Raw genomic sequence first — 17,221 nt, forward strand, 5'->3', positions numbered from 1 at the left:
TGCTCTTTAACTGCATTATATAATATGTTTTAAAATGAAATACAGAACAAATTTGAACACTAACAATGCTACTACAGTATTATAAAATTGCGTAATAGTTTCTAATACTTCCTTCATTGTACTCTGCCGCCTTCTTTTGATTGACTATAAGTGAACTAAAATAGTGGAGATAATGGACTGCCTTCTTACAATACTTTCAAAGATTGTACCCTTGAAATCTTCATTTTCATTGTAACATTCAAAATGATTGTCAATACTTTTAAGTTTTTAGTTGTTCCTAACTTGTTGAAGTAGTGAAATTGTTTAATTTGCACTCCTGCCCATTCGTGGCATACCCATGCTTTAATGCTTGAAACTGCAGTGAACAAAACTGTTCTGAATTGTCTTATTGCTTAATTCTCACCGACTATCAGTGACAAAAATCATTACTTTTTGAACACAAGCAGATGCAACTGATGCTATTTGAAATCTGTTCATTCTAAGCACAGTGTAGTGTCTGACAGTCACACAATGTGCATGTGACACTGGTTACAAACTTTTCAGCAACAGTCTGCTGCTCTAATTAAGCAGCATAATGTCCCAAATAAACAAAGGGAACCTAGGCTATTTTCTCAATTAGTTTTTGTTCTTTAAGAGATGTTCCAATTTAGTGGCTACCTGGTTAACCAATGCCCCCTTTAACCAGAATTCACTGTTTCTGCAAATCTAGGAAAGACCGTTTTCTTCAACAATGGTCATGATCATTGGACTAAACAAGAAATGAAAGTGATGTAATCTTTTTCACTTTAAAATAAAATCGAACTAAGTTATGCATGAGCTCAATTCTTGAACCAGTTTAATGATAACAAGCTGCTTTTCAGACATCAATAAGTGTCATTTCAGTTTGCAATACTCTTTTTCGTTGATTTAAAATAAAAGAAATCAATAGCATGAGAAAAATTACAAACAATTATTCATTTTCAAGAAATGTTCTAATAAACTGAAAGCCAATATGTTCTCTGGAAGAAAAATCAGGCAGTGAAAATTTTAAGGAAGATGAACTGAAATTACTTCAGGTTGTGTTGTTGTAGCACTGCTTGTTTTCAGACAGAACATTAACTTTGCTACCTTAATCATACATGCAGTCAAACCTGTTAAATGTTTCCAATGCCTCCTGTTTTTATTTGGGGTTACCAAATATACATACAGTACTATGCAAAAGACTTAGGCACAAATATCTAGCTAGGGTGGCTAAGACTTTTGTACAGAACTGTAGTAATTTTATGTATTACACTATACTGCTGCAAAGAAATCAAGTTTCATCACCTACTTGAGTGATGATAATCTGATTTTGATATGGATCTCTATGGAGACTAAGAGTAGGAAGGGGACAGGGAGAGGGGAATCATGACTGGAAAAAGGGGAAAGCAGAGTGAAGGAAGCAGGAAGCAACAGAGAGACATCCTATAATGTTCAATAAACCAATTTTTTGGAATCAAAAGACCTTGCCTGATGTTTCAGGGCTGGATGTGTCTGTACCCACATCAACCCCATCACTGGCATTCCTTCTCTGCCACACTCCTCCCACAGAACTCCACCCTCGCCATTCCCAACACCTTTTGCTTGCACAGGTTTTACAAACTTAAAGGTTCAAAGGTTCACTTATTGTCAAAGTATACAACTCTGAAATTCGTCAATTCTCTAGGTAACCTTGAAACCAAGAAAATAAAAGAATGGCAGCATGATATTCAAATCCCAACTCCCAACTCCCTTTAAAAAAAATGAACAAAAGATGGAACAGGCACATCAACCCCCCAATCCCTCCTCCCTCACAAATAAAAAAGAAAATCAGGTGAAAAACACAGAAAGTAAAAGCCATAGGATTGAGAAAAAGAGTCCCTTGTCCAACACAGAGGAAAAACCCAAGTAACAATGTCCGGGCCTGCAGTAGGCTCTCCCCTCCCCGAGAGTGAGCAACAGATCAAAAGGCAGCAGCCAGCACTCACCCTCTGCACTCTCTTTGATGCTTCAATCTCCCTCATCACTTTAATTGGTAAACAATGGAAGCTATAATTGGTGAAATGGAGCCAAACATCAGCGTGCACCTTGTCTTGCAGCTTGCCCGCTACAAGGCTCATCCATGCTGCTCCTGCCTCTCAGAATCCTCTCGGAGACTGCAGAAACTTGCTTTCCATTCCACATTGAGCGATACAAAACTGTGCAAAAGTCTTGGGCATCCTAGCTATATATGTGTCTAAGACATTTGCACGTTACTATATATAAAACTATATGTAGTTTTAAAGTCAGATATAGAGTTTTCAGCTGACTGGTATTTATTAATTATGAATAGGTTTGTGAAAGTGTGTGTGGTGTGTGGTTCATTGATACGTGACATATTTTAGAATGTATGCAATATAAATCCATTATCATTATTACCTCTCTCTCACGTATTCCTATCCAGTTTATTTTGGGTAAATACAGACTCTGCTTCAGAGATTCACATGAATCACAAGGGCAGTTACTCATTAAATAGGCAAATCTTAGTGAATTATTTCAGCTGCCATGCAGTCCATGAGCTGGAACTTCAACATAAGCAGTCTTCTTTCCTTAATTTGTGGCTGCTTGCCATGCTTCAGCAAGTATGGATGAGCCTAACTATAACATAATGCATTGGATCATACATGTACATGTGTGCTGAGTGCTTATACATTCTCCAAGAGGGCCAAACGTTGCGGTTGAAACCAACACAATAGAGGCCCAGCTCCAAAGCCTGCTGCTCTCACCTTAACCTATCTGCTCAAGTTATGAAATGTCATACAGTCATTTCTGAAAGCCTGCTCTGACGTTAGGTTATCCAGGTGGCATCTATTCATGGCTTCCTGGAACCCTTGGTGTAAAAGATACCTCTCTATCTTCTATAGCTAATCCAAGGATGATAAGACTCAAAAGGAGTGAAAATGTGGACATGCTCCCTTCTGCTCTGATCCACCATTTCAGCCACTTTCTTGCAGGTCGACTCAACATAGAACACTTGAATAGTAAAAAGTGCTCTTTAAGGGCTGCACACTTATGTAATTCAGTACTGCAAAGTGTTATCAGGTGTGCTAAAATCACTCTATCAGTTATTGTCACAATCACTGCTGTTTTACAGTTTTAAACTGATAGACTCTGCAAATGCTGCTATACGATTTCACTAAGATCATTATCTAAAACTCAGTCCAGATTGTACCAGCAAGACCACATGGCACAAACCACACAGCTCAGGATTTGGGGTTCCAGCTTAGACTATAAAATTTCTGAGCAGATTTTTTTCAAAACATTTAAAAGTAAATTCTTAATTTCCTCATTGAAATAACTTAAGAACAAAGGGAACTTTTCCCCAAATATATAGGAGTATCCTATTGAATTAAGAAAGAGTCCCAAGTTAGATCACCCATTCTTTGCCATATATTCTGTAGATGTACTCAACAGAAGTGAAATCTCCACTCTGCTGTGGAAATTGGAGTGACATAATTGTTTAAAATTTTTACCACAAAAGCTGAAGAATTCACTCTGGCCATGGCACAATATTTTCACTACATCAAAGCTTGAGAGCTATCAATTTACGTAGTATTATGGCATTACTTTCATGCATTGTTTCATCTCTCAATATATAGTAACAAATAATCTGATTTCTCCATAGAAAAATTTATTTCAGAATTTTCAGGAGTACTCACTCAGTAAGCCATTGATTAAATTAACTCTATGTTTTAATAGCTGCTTATAGGATTTAGGAACTATCAGTCATTAAATGCTATGATCTCTAAATTTCATCATTCAGTAAGATTTGAAATTATAATTTTTCAGCTTTCTGCCACTTAACTAGAATTGCAGGTATCTTAATGAAACTTATTACAGAACACCTCTACTATTGTCACACTATAGTGCTTAAGCCAAGGCTGTAGTTTGAATAAATTCTAGGTCATTTAAAGCCTATTGAAGTCATCCCCATAGCATTAATTAGGCAATTTCCAGCAACATCCAGTATGTATGTATGTATGTATATATTTATTTATTTATTTATTCATTTATTGATTGAGTTACAGCATGGAATAGGCCTATCCAGCTCTTGGAGACTCACTGCCCAGCAATCTCCTGATTTAACCCTAGCCTAATCTCGGGACAACTCACATTAACCAATTAACCTACAAACTGGTAAACTGGAGCACCTGAATGAAACCCACACAGTCACAGGCAAACTCTTTACAGGCAGCAGTGGGAATTGAACCCAGGTCGCTGGTACTGTAAGGCATTGTGCTAACCACTACACTTCCGTGCAATATGACCTCTAGCACTGTAAAAAGTAGCACCGGATACTTTGATTAAGGTCCAATATGTTTTATATAAACCACTAGAATAAATTAGTTTAATGGCAGTTTCTTTAATAACTTAGTATTCATCTTTCAAAATTCAATTTCACACGTGAAATTGCTCAAGTCACATTCCTGCATATTTATAGTGATCCTTAAATTATATTCGGTTAACCCAATTAATCTGTTATGTGTTTCAATAATCTGGGTATCATTACATTATGTAAGGAAATCATTCTGTGTTCATTTCAGTACCATCCTAACACATCACCTTACCAAAAAACTAATCGCAAGCTCAGTCTTTCCTGCCAACTATCACCATGTAAATCTACGTAGAGCAGTGCATCTTGAATGGATATTCACATATAATCATCTAGGTATACACAGAAATATTGGCATATTTTATCACCCACGTGAAGATGGAGAATATTGTGACACTGTATGTAGGTATTGTTTAATAAATAATTATAAAATAAGCAACAATTGATTTAAAAAGTCAAATATAGGGTTAATTAGATACATTGTATTGGAAACGAACAAGTAATCAATTATTGCATTGTTGTTGTTCTTCTTTTCTGCATCCTGCGACGCATTGGGCTGCAACCTTCTTATTTCTTTAGTAATTTTTTCTGTTGTTTATGAGTCTGAGTTGCTAGCTCGACGCCGAAGCCAGCATGGATGAAAACTGTGCAAGCAGCTCTCCTATAAGTCTGGTGCAGATGCCACTACACTACTGGCTGGCTAATTATTGGGCTTTAATAAACATAATTCCAAGCACAATTTTAGTTAACTGATAAAAAAGGGGATAATCTAGCAAACATTACCACTAAAGCAGCTACTTCAAAGGACAAAGTTCAAAGTAAATTTTATTATCAGAGTATATATATTATATTACCATGAGATTCATTTTCTTGTGGGCATTCACAGTAGATGCAAACATACACAATAGAATCAATGAAAAACTGCACGCAAACCAAGATGGACAAACAACCAATGTGCAAAAGACAACAAATAGTACAAATACAAAAAAAGAAAAAAATAATAACACCAAATAAATAAGTAATAAATATTGATAACATGAGCTATACAGTCCTTGAAACTGAATCCATAGGTTGAGCATCCTGTTTAGCTTTAGACTATATAGACAATAGACAATAGACAATAGGTGCAGAAGTAGTCCATTCGGCCCCTCGAGTCTGCACTGCCATTCTGAGATCATGACTGATCATTCACTATCAATGCCCAGTCCCTGCCTTGTCCCCATATCCCTTGATTCCCCTATCCATCAGCTATCTATCTAGCTCCTTTTTGAAAGCAAGAAGGAGCTTACTTAGGGTAAGTGAAGTAAGCAAGAACTTACTTATGGTAAGTGAAGTTAGCCGCTCTGGTTCACAAGCCTGATAGTTGAAGGGTAATAACTATTCTTGAACCTAGTGGTATTGAACCTAAAGCTCCCGTACCCCCTTTTTTGATGGCAGCAGCAAGAAGAGAGCATGGCCTGGATGGTGGGGTGAATATTCACCACCTTATTACCTATTGTGTGGTTCAAAGCTAGTGGCTGCAGAGCCATGACGGTTGGCCTTAGCACCCTAACTACTGCTCAATTTAATAGGGCCTTTTCTTTACTTAGGTGGCAAAATAGATTACCTGCAAATAATCAGGACATCAATGCCATGGTAAAATGAGACTTGTCCATAATTCTAGGGTCATTATTCAAAATGGTTAAAAGTATATTTCATTATAAGCTGCAGCTGCTCCCAATTACCACCATTCCCCACCATTACCATCCTGAATTGATTCACCCAGTACACAGCCCAAGCATCCACAGGCTCACTCAGTTCATACCTGCAGATGAGTAGAGATCAAACACTGAAGCATGTGATCTAGTTTAACATGTTGGGCACTTCTGTTTTGACACAGATTTGGTATCTACTTCATGAAGACCACTTCATAAGGAAGTCAGTAATCAACAAGTTACCTATTTTTCAATAACTGCAATACACAGAAAAAAAAATCCCAGCTGCTGTTTGCTGTGTACTTAATATTTCAATAATATTTGAGTAATGTTGTAAATGTACTGTTTGATTAAGCATTATTTGTTTGTTTACGCAATTCATTACAGGTTATACGCAGAAGTACGTGAATGACATATAACATTACACCACCACATCAAAGCTGCATGTCTCATTAAGGTAAAACTAAACGTACACAAGCCATTCCATTAGTTATGTCTTTTGGTCATGATTGTCCATGGCAAATTTTTCTACATAAGTGGTTTGCCATTGCCTTCTTCTGGGCAGTGTCTTCACAAGACGGGAGACCCCAGCTATTATCACCACTCTTCAGAGGTTGTTAGCCTGGTGCCAGTGGTCGCATAACAAGGATCTGGGATATACACCAGCTGTACCTACAACCATCTACCATCAGCTTCCATGGCTTCACATGACCCTGATTGGGGGCAAGGGGCTAAGCAGGTGCTACCTTGCCCAAGGGTGACCTGCAGGCTAGCGGAGGGAAGGTGTGTGTTACATCTTTGGGAGAAGCACATCTCCACTCTGCCACCCATACAAAAAAAAACACTTCTATAGTCTTGTGAATAGTTGTGTATTAGACTTCTCAAAAGGAAATAGTTTGGAACGGGACAGAGAAGAGAAGAAACAAGAAGAAATAAATTGATATTGTAAGTGTGCTCTCAATCATTACTTTGCCTAACACTTCTGAATGTATTAGGTTTGCATTCAACCTGCAAGGCAGTACTAGTAGTGACAGTTCATTGACACTGAGAACACTGGAAATGTATCATTGCAAATCCACATTTTGACAACACTTTTAACACAGTTAAACATGAACATTTGCTGATGTATTAAAACAAGGGGAAAAATGTTGTGTGGCTTCTTGTAGCTAAGAAATGACTGTCCAGAAGAATATCATTATCACAAGAGTTAGATATGTTATACTGCCTTAGAGATTGGGAAAAATCAGATTTAGAATCAGAATCACTTTATTGCCAGTATGTGAAATTTCCCAGAGATGATTGTGGTTCGGTACCAAGCATAAAACACAGGACAATACCACAATGGACAGCACTACAGCAACCAACAATTTACAAGACAATAGAGCAAGCACCATGAGCAACAACAATTAGTGCAATTGTCAAAATTCAAACTTAAATAGAACACAGAACAGTACAGCACAGACACAGGCCCTTCGGCCCACAATGTTGTGCTGAACCAGATAAAAAGTAAATCAAAAACACCTGAAAGTTAATCCCTCCTACCTACACAATGTCCATATCCCTCTATCCTCCTCATATTCGTCTGCCCATCTAAATGTGCCTTAAAAGCTTCTAATGTGTTTGCCTCTACCACCATACTAGGCAGTGCATTCCAGGCATCCTCCACTCTCTGAGTAAAAAACTTAGCCCTCCATCCTCTTCGAAGCTAACCTCTCTCACCTTCAATGCATGCCCTCTGGTATTAGACATTTCTACCTTGAGACAAAGATACTTCCTGTCTACTCTATCTATGCTTCTCATGATCTTATAAACCTCTATCAGATCTCCCCTCAGCCTCTGCCACTCCAGAGAAAACAACACAAGTTTGTCCAGCCTATCATGATACCACACACCCTCTAAACCAGGCAGCATTATAGTAATCCTCTTCTGCACCCTCTCAAGGCCTCAACATCCTTCCTATAGAAGGGCGACTGGAACTATATGCAATATTTCAGATGTGGCCTAACCAGAGTTCCATAAAGATGCAATGTAACCTCTTGGCCTCAAATAATAAATCAAGCATTGCACAAGCCCTTTTAACCACCCTATTGGCCAGTGTAGCAACTTTCAAAGAGCTATGAACTTGGACCCCAAGATCTCTTCACACAGCAAAATTGTTAAGGGTCTTACCCTTAACCTGTCTCCTGGCAGTTGCCCTACCAAGCTGCAACACCTCATATTTATTTGGGTTAAACTCCATCTTCCTTTTCTCTGCACATATCTGCAACTGATCTATATCGTGCTATATTCTTTAACGGTCTTCTACACTATCCACAATAAATGTGAACATATGAACAGACTCAATAATTATTAACAGCACAAGGAGAGCAAGAAAAGACTATTTAACAGATGTTGTGCAGGAACAATTAGGATATTACACCTGAGTGAGTTTTGTTAAGATGCTGGATAGCTACAGGAAAGAAGCTTTGGAGATGATACGTCGTCTTGGTGGTAATGGAGCTCTGGGTATTCCTGACGACGACTTCATGAATACCTGACTGCTAGGGTCATTCTAATCAGTGAAATTATTTTATTAATATGCTCCTTCATGGCATAGAATGTTAAAAACAACAAAAGAAGAAAGCAATACCCTGATAGGAAGCTCAAAAATTACCTCTTGTCACCTTAAGCAGCTTTATCACTGCATTGCTAAATAAATAAAATTTAATTAACAGGAGATGTGTTTGTTTATTCATTAATAGGTTGATAGCCATGAGTTCGGAACTTATTGCTGCATAACTTCTTAGCTCTTGGAATAACAACTTATTCAGAAATATTGCCTCATTTTGGCAAATTTGCAGCCAAGATCTAACATTGGCCTGGATGCATCTCTGGCCAGATGGATTGATGAGAACAGAATTTGGTCTCACTCCCAAACACAACTCATCATTAATAACAGGAAACCATGCTCAGTTTCTTTTTGCAGCTGATAATACACAACACTTTTGTTCAACAGAATGATGGATATTTGTATGAAAGAATTGCATCTTCTGTGATATAAGTGGAGTGTGAAAGTCTCCTGTCTTTGCAAACCAGCAGTGTTCTCTGCTCGGTAATAAAAATAACTTTTTTATTTTCATTCTAATTTACTGTCTCTATTCCATAAAGATCACATTAAAAAACAGACCCATTCAGTCCGAAGTATTCAATCAGAATACGTGCTGAATAGTTAATATGTTGTGGGGAAGATTGAAGGTCATAAGAATTAAGATTCAAGATTCATGTCATTTCCAATACAGACGTGTAAAGGAGAATTAAATAATTGTTACTCCAGATCCAATGCAGCATATAAAAATGCAATAAGATAAAGAACACAATAATAAAAAAACACAATAAATATAACTCCATAAGATAGCTTATATACATAAATCACTTGTAAGGCGACACTGAGCACAGGAGTGTCTATACATAAGGTGACTCTAACAGGAAATGATAAAGTAGTGGTGGTGGGGATTGTGTAGGCTTGGGTTAGTAGGTGGAGGTGAGTATCAGTCTTATTGCATGGTGAAAGCAATTGTTTTTGGGCATGGTGGTTCTGACTTGAATGCTACGTAGCCTCCCCCCTTATGGGAGCGAGACAAACGTCCCACTGTTTGGGGATACTCCTTAAACATGTTTTAATTTTGACAGTTGGTTTGACCAAAAATATTGACTCTACCAGAGGGAATACGGATAAAATAAATGAGGCTCATTTGTTTAAAATAGATCAGAAAATGCTGGAAACACTCAACCAATCAGGAAGTGAATATGGAGAAAAAAAAATTCACATGGATGACCTCAAACCTGAACTGAGAAAAGTCAAAGTTAAAACAAGATTTAAGATCCAAAGAAAGGACAGAAGCAAAATAATGATCTGTAAAATAGAAGAGGGTAGGGACGATTGAATGAAAATACTGAGGAAATATCTTGTGTCTTTTTATCTTGTGTGTGCAATGAGTGCTTTGGGCTGTGTGTGATTGTTGGTATTGTGTTTTGCACCTTGGCCCCAGTGTAACGCTGTGTAATAGGGGTTCGTGAATGGTTGGATGACAATTAAATAGAGAGGATCAGATTTGTTTCACTCTCTGCAGTTGAACATCGAACAGTTCAGCACAATACAGCCATTCAGCCCACAATGCTGTGGCGACCTTTTAACCTACTCCAGGATACATTTAATGCTTCCTTCCATCCCAGAGCCCTCTACCTTTCTTTCACCCTTGTGCCTATCTAAAAGTCTTTTAAATGTCCTTAATATATCTGCTTCTACCATCACCCCAAGAAGCACATTCCACACAAACACCATTCTCTATGAAAGATCCACACCTCTGACATCCCCCCTGTACTCTTCTACAATCTCATAAAGGTTTGCCCTCTTGTATTAGCCACCCTGGGTAAAAGAAGCTGGCTACCTTTCCCTCTTAACATTTTGTATACCTTTATCAAGGCACCTCTCTTCCCCCTTCACTCTAAAGAGAAAAGCCCTAGATTTCTCAACCTATCCTCAAAGGCATGCTCTCTCTCTAGTCGTAATGAAGGATCTTGATCTGAAATGTCAACAATTATTCCTTTTCATAGATGCCGCTTGACTCGTTGAGTGCCTCCAGCACTTTGTATGTGCTATTCTGTAATCCAGGCAGCATCCTGGTAAATCTCCTCCGCATGCTCTTTAAAGATTCCAGGATGGTTGCCCATCATATCCGATGATGACAGGAAAATTGTGTGGGAGAGTTTTTAAAGTGGGAAAAGTCGTAGCATTGCAGCAGTTCCACTCTCTTGACCTCAGAAGTCTGGGTCCAGTGGAGTTTACAACTCCTCCCTTGGCGTGTCAGACACCCATAGCCAATAGGCTGGTCCTAGACTTATTTCCAGTTGGCATAATTTACTTATTATTATTTAATTAGTTATTGTTTTATATTGCTATATTTCTACACTATTCTTGGTTGGTGTGACTGTAACGAAACCCAATTTCCCTCGGGATCAATAAAGTCTGTCTGTCTGTCTGTCCGTATGAACAATTGTCACAAACTGGGGTTTTCTTTGGTTGCAGTGGATGACCATGACGTCTTCTATGCCTTTTCATGCCCTTCGCTCTCCATAAAGTGGTGCAGTACCTCCTTCCTAGCCATTCGATCTCACTGTGGCTCTCATCCACACATTCCACTGGACCTGACTTTACCTGCTCAGACAGGCATGTCCCTGTCTCACCGGGGTGTGAGGCCACCGGTTTAGCCCATCTGTCGAAGAGGTGTACTGGGGTGGGGCTGCTGTCACATACAAACAGCTTCTTCATCCTTCCTAAACCGAACACAATTTTTCAAGTGCATCAGGCAGTGATTTTTTTATGCTTACCTGTCATGGCTCAGGTATGTTTGTATCCTTGTGTCACATACTTGTACAAAAATATCATCAAACAGGTGTCAGTCTCATTGTTTTTGTTGTTGTGATGACTTGTGCGTTCTTCTCAAAGAGAGGAATACATTGGTATGATAAAGTCATTGTCCAAGCATTTTGTTAGAACAATGTTGATGTTAGCTTCCGTAAATCTTTCCTTACAAATTGCACCTTTTCAGAGGTTTGAATCCTTTCCCATTTATGAAAGTGCCCAAAACGATCAATTGTCTCCTTCTGGAACACTGATCGAGGGTTTTTACAAAGTTAGATCTGAAGAGCACATTGGCTTCAACTGTAGGTTCCAGGTTTAGGGATGATATAATGATGAAAAGAGGAGAACATTCTGTAAACATTTATCAGGCCAAGTGAATCTACTTCTCTTTCTGTACCTGCAAATCCTTTTCCAACATTTTCTGCTTCTACTCTAGATTTTCAAAGTCCGCATATATTTTAATTCTGTTATATTCTAATAACCTTGGTCTGCAATTTTTGTATTATGAAGGGCTGGAGAATCATGAGGTATTCATTTAACTCATGGAAAAAGTCATGGACATACCAAACTAGTTCTTGTTAACATTGGGGTTCACTCCAAAGTACTGAGTATACTGTTTGTCTCCCATTGCATGCCACAATGAGTGAGAAACTATCATATATCTGGTCTTCTGGGATGAATCTCAGAATCCCTGAAATGATAGCATAGGAAATCACTTATTTCATTGGACTTGTAGAGTGTATGAATTCAGTAGAAGTTCTGGGATCTGGAATGACTTACCTGTGAGGTCTCAGATCGATGTTTAGCTCGGCTAGAATTACACTTGGTCAAGAGTTAGGAGGTAGTTCATTCTAGCACATAAACAGATTATATTTCAGGAGAATTCTAAAAGAATGCAGATTGGCTTCTGCATAATACGAGACCAAAAAAAAATCTATGTTCCTGCTGATATTCCAAGTGATTCTCATATTTGCCTATCAACGACATCAATCCTCTTAAGATGAGGAATATAACCTCAGAAATATGCACCACACTTTAAAGTATATTTATTATCAAAGTACATATATGTCACTATATACATCCCTGAGATTCATTTCCTTATGGGCATACTCAATAACTCTATAGAATAATAGCCGTAAGAGAGTCAGTGAAAGACTGCCCAACCAGAGTGTTCAACCAGAGTGCAGAAGGTAACAAGCTGTGCAAATGCGCAAATGCAAAAAGAAGAAATAATAATAATAAATAAATAAGGAATAAATATCATGAACATGAGATGAAGAGTCCTCAAAGGGAATGAAACAATGATCTATATCTAGCATTCTGCAGTTTATGATTTGAAATGAATTTAAAGATAATGCTGGCCGCCTTTCCTTGATGTCTTTCCCGTCATAGTGACAGATGGTGCTACCCAACAATACTTGGCAAGTTCTAGCAATGTTTCATAAAGCTGGTTCAGCTGATTTTAATACACCTGTTCACAGTTGAAAGAAGTAACCTCACATGACAAGATGGTTAAACAAGGAAATTGAGGTGAGCATGTGAGATCGGGAATAAACAAAAGAATGCCTGTAGTGCATGCAACATAATCACTATATTGCATCAGCAACACGGATAGTAATTTCTTCCTCTTTGTTCTGCTAATGAAGGGATTTCCAAATTTTTTATGCCATGGACCAATACCATTAATCAAGAGGTTTGTGGACCCCAGGCTGGGAAGATTCATTAGAGTCTTCTAAATATTTATCTAAATCCCATACATGCTCCATTAACTCAGCTTCAGTTACCATTTCAATAATCGTATGTATCCCAATTCTTCCATCCTCTTCCTTTCTGAATGTTATATTTCTGTTAATAAAAAAGGATCTGAAGAAGATGGCAAAGTTTGTCATCGAACTGTCACTTAAAATTGATGCTTGTACTTGGCTGGAAGCCTAAGAGAGTTTATTTGTTATACTTCTGTCATTGATTCACCGGTCAGTGGAACAGACTGTTATGTATTCCTCAAGTTATTTTACCATTTTAAATGTATCTTTCAAAACTGTTCCTTGTCTGGTAAGTAATGCACTCCTTCTGAAACAAAAATCTGTTTGCAAAAAAAGAATCCTCATTCTGGTTACAACATGGTCTACAGTTGAGTGTTCCTTTGTAATTCAGGCACACAGTGTGAAACAGAGTGGAAAAGGCATCATGAAAAGAGCAACAAGACCACTGAGCCTTTGGTGCCGACCATGCCTGTGCAGAGGTAAACCAACCTTCCGTGACCAGGAGTTTAACACACAGGGCACTTAAATACTGCGGCTCCATGAGCAGGTCAGAGACTAAATATTCCACAGCCAGTGGAGACTCACCTCCAAAGTCCCTGAGGTTTTACCATTATCTGCAGGATACAAGCCAAGATCATGGAGAAATGTCCACTTCAAATGGTTAATTTTAATATCAGACAATGTATACAGTACACAGTCTGAAATTCTTACGTTTTGCAGGGAAAGCCATGTAACAAGAAACCCTAAAGAATGAATGATTGTCATATCAGTACCCTCCCAAAGCCCCTTCCTCCTTTGCACAAGCAGCAGAAACATTGATCCTTCCTCTACCCCTTCCCCCATTTGCACCAGCATAAGTGTCACCACGCCTCAGCATGCAAGCAATAGCAAAAGCCCCCAAAGGGACCTTGATCTGGAGTCCATCAAAAATGGCAGTCCATAACCCAACACTTCAGTATCTCAGGCAGACTCTCTCTCATCAATGAGGGAGAGAGGGAGATCGCTCCTGCAGCAGTAAGAACAGGAGACAGCAGCTCGCTGTTCCAATGTTACAATCTTCCGTGGTGATTCTCTGAGCCCCCCAACTCAAGGATGGACAGGTGGTTACCCTCCATTGCGAGAGAGAGAGAGAGAAAGGGAGAGGTCAAGTACAAGGGTCTTCTTCCAACAGCGGCACACATCACCTAATATCTCAATGTTTCAGTCTCCCACGATGCTTCAAGGCAAAGTCGGACAGGAATTGGGTCACCTATCTGGCCATCCCCCCCCCCCCCCCCGAAGGCACACTTCCCCGAGTCCACCCTTGGAGATAGCAAATAAGCACAACTTCAGCTACACCAGAAACTTAGTGACTCCCAGAATAAACCCGCTCAAATGATCAGAATTCCATTCACTACCCAAAACATTCACTAAACAGTGATTGCCACAATGAGAACTAAACATTGCCTTGTACATATACAGTTTCATGATACCCAGCTGAGGAGCATTCATGGAGAACGGTGGGGAGTAATGCCCGGGAAGAGAAAAGAATACAAAAAGTATTCAGTCCAGTCCATCACAGGTAAAGCCGTCTCCATCAACGAGTATTTTTACAAGAAAGCAGCATCCATCATATAAGACCCCTACCATCCAGACCTTGCCCTCTTCTGCCTTCTACCATTGGGCAAGAGGTACAAATGACTGAGGTCCCACACCACAAGTTTCAGGTACAGATACTACCCTACAACCATCAGCCTCCCGAACCTGTATGGGTAATTTCAACCATCACTATTCTGAACTGATTCTCTGACCTGAAGACTGACTTTCAAGGACTCTTTACAACTTATGTTCTCAGGATTATTTGTTTAGAAAAATAATACTGAGAACATTCTATTTGGAAAGGTCCGGTACGAGCCGAGACGTGGAAGCAGGGTCCAGGCCCAGAGCATGCCAATGCAACATGGCCTGAGTCCTAGTGCAAGGAACGAAACAATGTTTGGAGAATTTAAACACCGGGCCAGATGGATTGAAAAGGCAGGGTGTTGCGACAAGAGGTGAGGGTTGGGCTGGTTCTGCTCGCTGCTCTGCAATGTTTATTTGACTTTGCACTGAGCTGAGCCTGGAGCTGTGGCCTGCTCCAGCTGCTCCTGGTTTCATATCCATGGATTCACTTTTGTTCTGAATATTTGCTTACTTTTATTGCTTGCAGGTCTTGTTTTTTTTTTGTATTTCTGCACATTGGGTTCTTTCGGGTTTCTTTATTTCGTGGCTGCCTGTCAGGAGACGAATCTCAAGGCTGCTTAGTGTATACGTAATTTGATAATAAATGTACTTTGAACTTTGAACTTATTTGCACACTTTAATTTCTTTGTTACATTGGCTACAGTCTGATCATGTGTAGTTTTTCATAAAATCTATTGTATTTCTTTTCCCCTGCAAATTCCTACAGGAAAATGAATTATATGGCAACATACATGTGCTGATAATAAATTTACTTAGACTTTGAACGGACTTGATCACCAATGGGCATATATTCAGCCATAAGCAAGTTATGAATTAACTTCCTTAATAATTTTGCCCTTGATAATCATGTGTCTCTGTGTTTCCTTTAAAGACAACAGAATTTCAAGTTCAAGTTCAAGTTCAATTGTCATTCAATCATATGCATGTTTTCAGCTGAATGAAGCAACATTCCCCAAGGATCAAGGTGCAAAGCACGGAACATACAGTCACACACAGCACATAGATTCACTGAAATAATGTTAGCTCAAGTCCCTAAGCGCAATGGCCTGAACACTGATGGTACATTGAATGCTGCCCTGGATCCAAAATTCTGCAAGAACAAGTAACACTCATCTCGCGCTGGGTCAGCTACAGAGAAAGGCAAAATCAGCTTGTCTCATGCTGTGTCAGCCACAGACGAAGGCAAGTCAGCTTGTCTTCCAGGGAGCCAGCACTGGAGAATTGGCCTGAAGGGGACAGACCCCAAACCATCACGGATTCGAGCAGGCCTGCTGCACCCCTGTTGTCTCCTGCACTGCCTGTGGTGCTCCCTCCCCAGGATGGCTGTAACAGATGATGGTGTGACATGAGGGCCTTGTCTGCACAACAACCAAGGTCACTGCGCTCCCTCACCATCAGTGTTTCCAATGAAACAATGAACCTGACTTGCAGTATTTTATATTACGAATGTCCAGCAGGGTCTTTTGATCACAAGAGAAATGGTTAAGACACATTTGCACCATGCGTTACACTTGGAGAGGCTGCTCCAACCAAGCACACCACAATGCAACAAGAATGACTGAAGAAACAAGTTTATTAGTGATTACCTTTATAATCTCTCAAGTCAAGATAAACAAAATCAACAGAATCTGTGTAAAGAAACTTCAAAGTTCAAAGTAAATTTATTATCAAAGCACATATATGTTACCATATACGTATATAACAACCCTGAGATTCAGTTTCTTCCAGCCATACTCAATAAATCTATAAGTGAATAATAACCACATTAGAGTTAGTTGAAAGACCACATCAACTTGGGTGTTCAACCAGTTTTATAGATAACTTGACGTAGCTTATCCTGGTGTACGGATACGTGGGTCATGACCGAAGAAAAGAAGATGGCTGGAGTTGCTTAGCACATTCATGCAAGGGTGCAAGGGTGTTTTTCGGTGTGTCAGAACTCAAACTTACCAAAAGTTATTGAAAATAGCGAGAAGAAACTGCTAATATTTAGATGGCTACCAGAAAAACACAGTTTCCAACTTAATTTCCCTCAGTTAACTTAGAACTACACACAAATCCAAATCCGAATATGATGCACTCCACAAGGTAGTTAAAATCATATTACAAAATAAATAGAAGTATCTACTTTAAATACAGTCTGCAAACAATATATACACATTTACACATCACCATTACTAAATAAATGGAATATTCCATGATGTGTGGTGGGAAAGGCACCTTAAAGCCAATCCTTTTGGACCCATTAGTACAACATACCAAGGGGAAGACA

Source organism: Hypanus sabinus, chromosome 13 (assembly GCF_030144855.1).
Source record: "Hypanus sabinus isolate sHypSab1 chromosome 13, sHypSab1.hap1, whole genome shotgun sequence".
Lineage (NCBI taxonomy): Eukaryota > Metazoa > Chordata > Chondrichthyes > Myliobatiformes > Dasyatidae > Hypanus > Hypanus sabinus.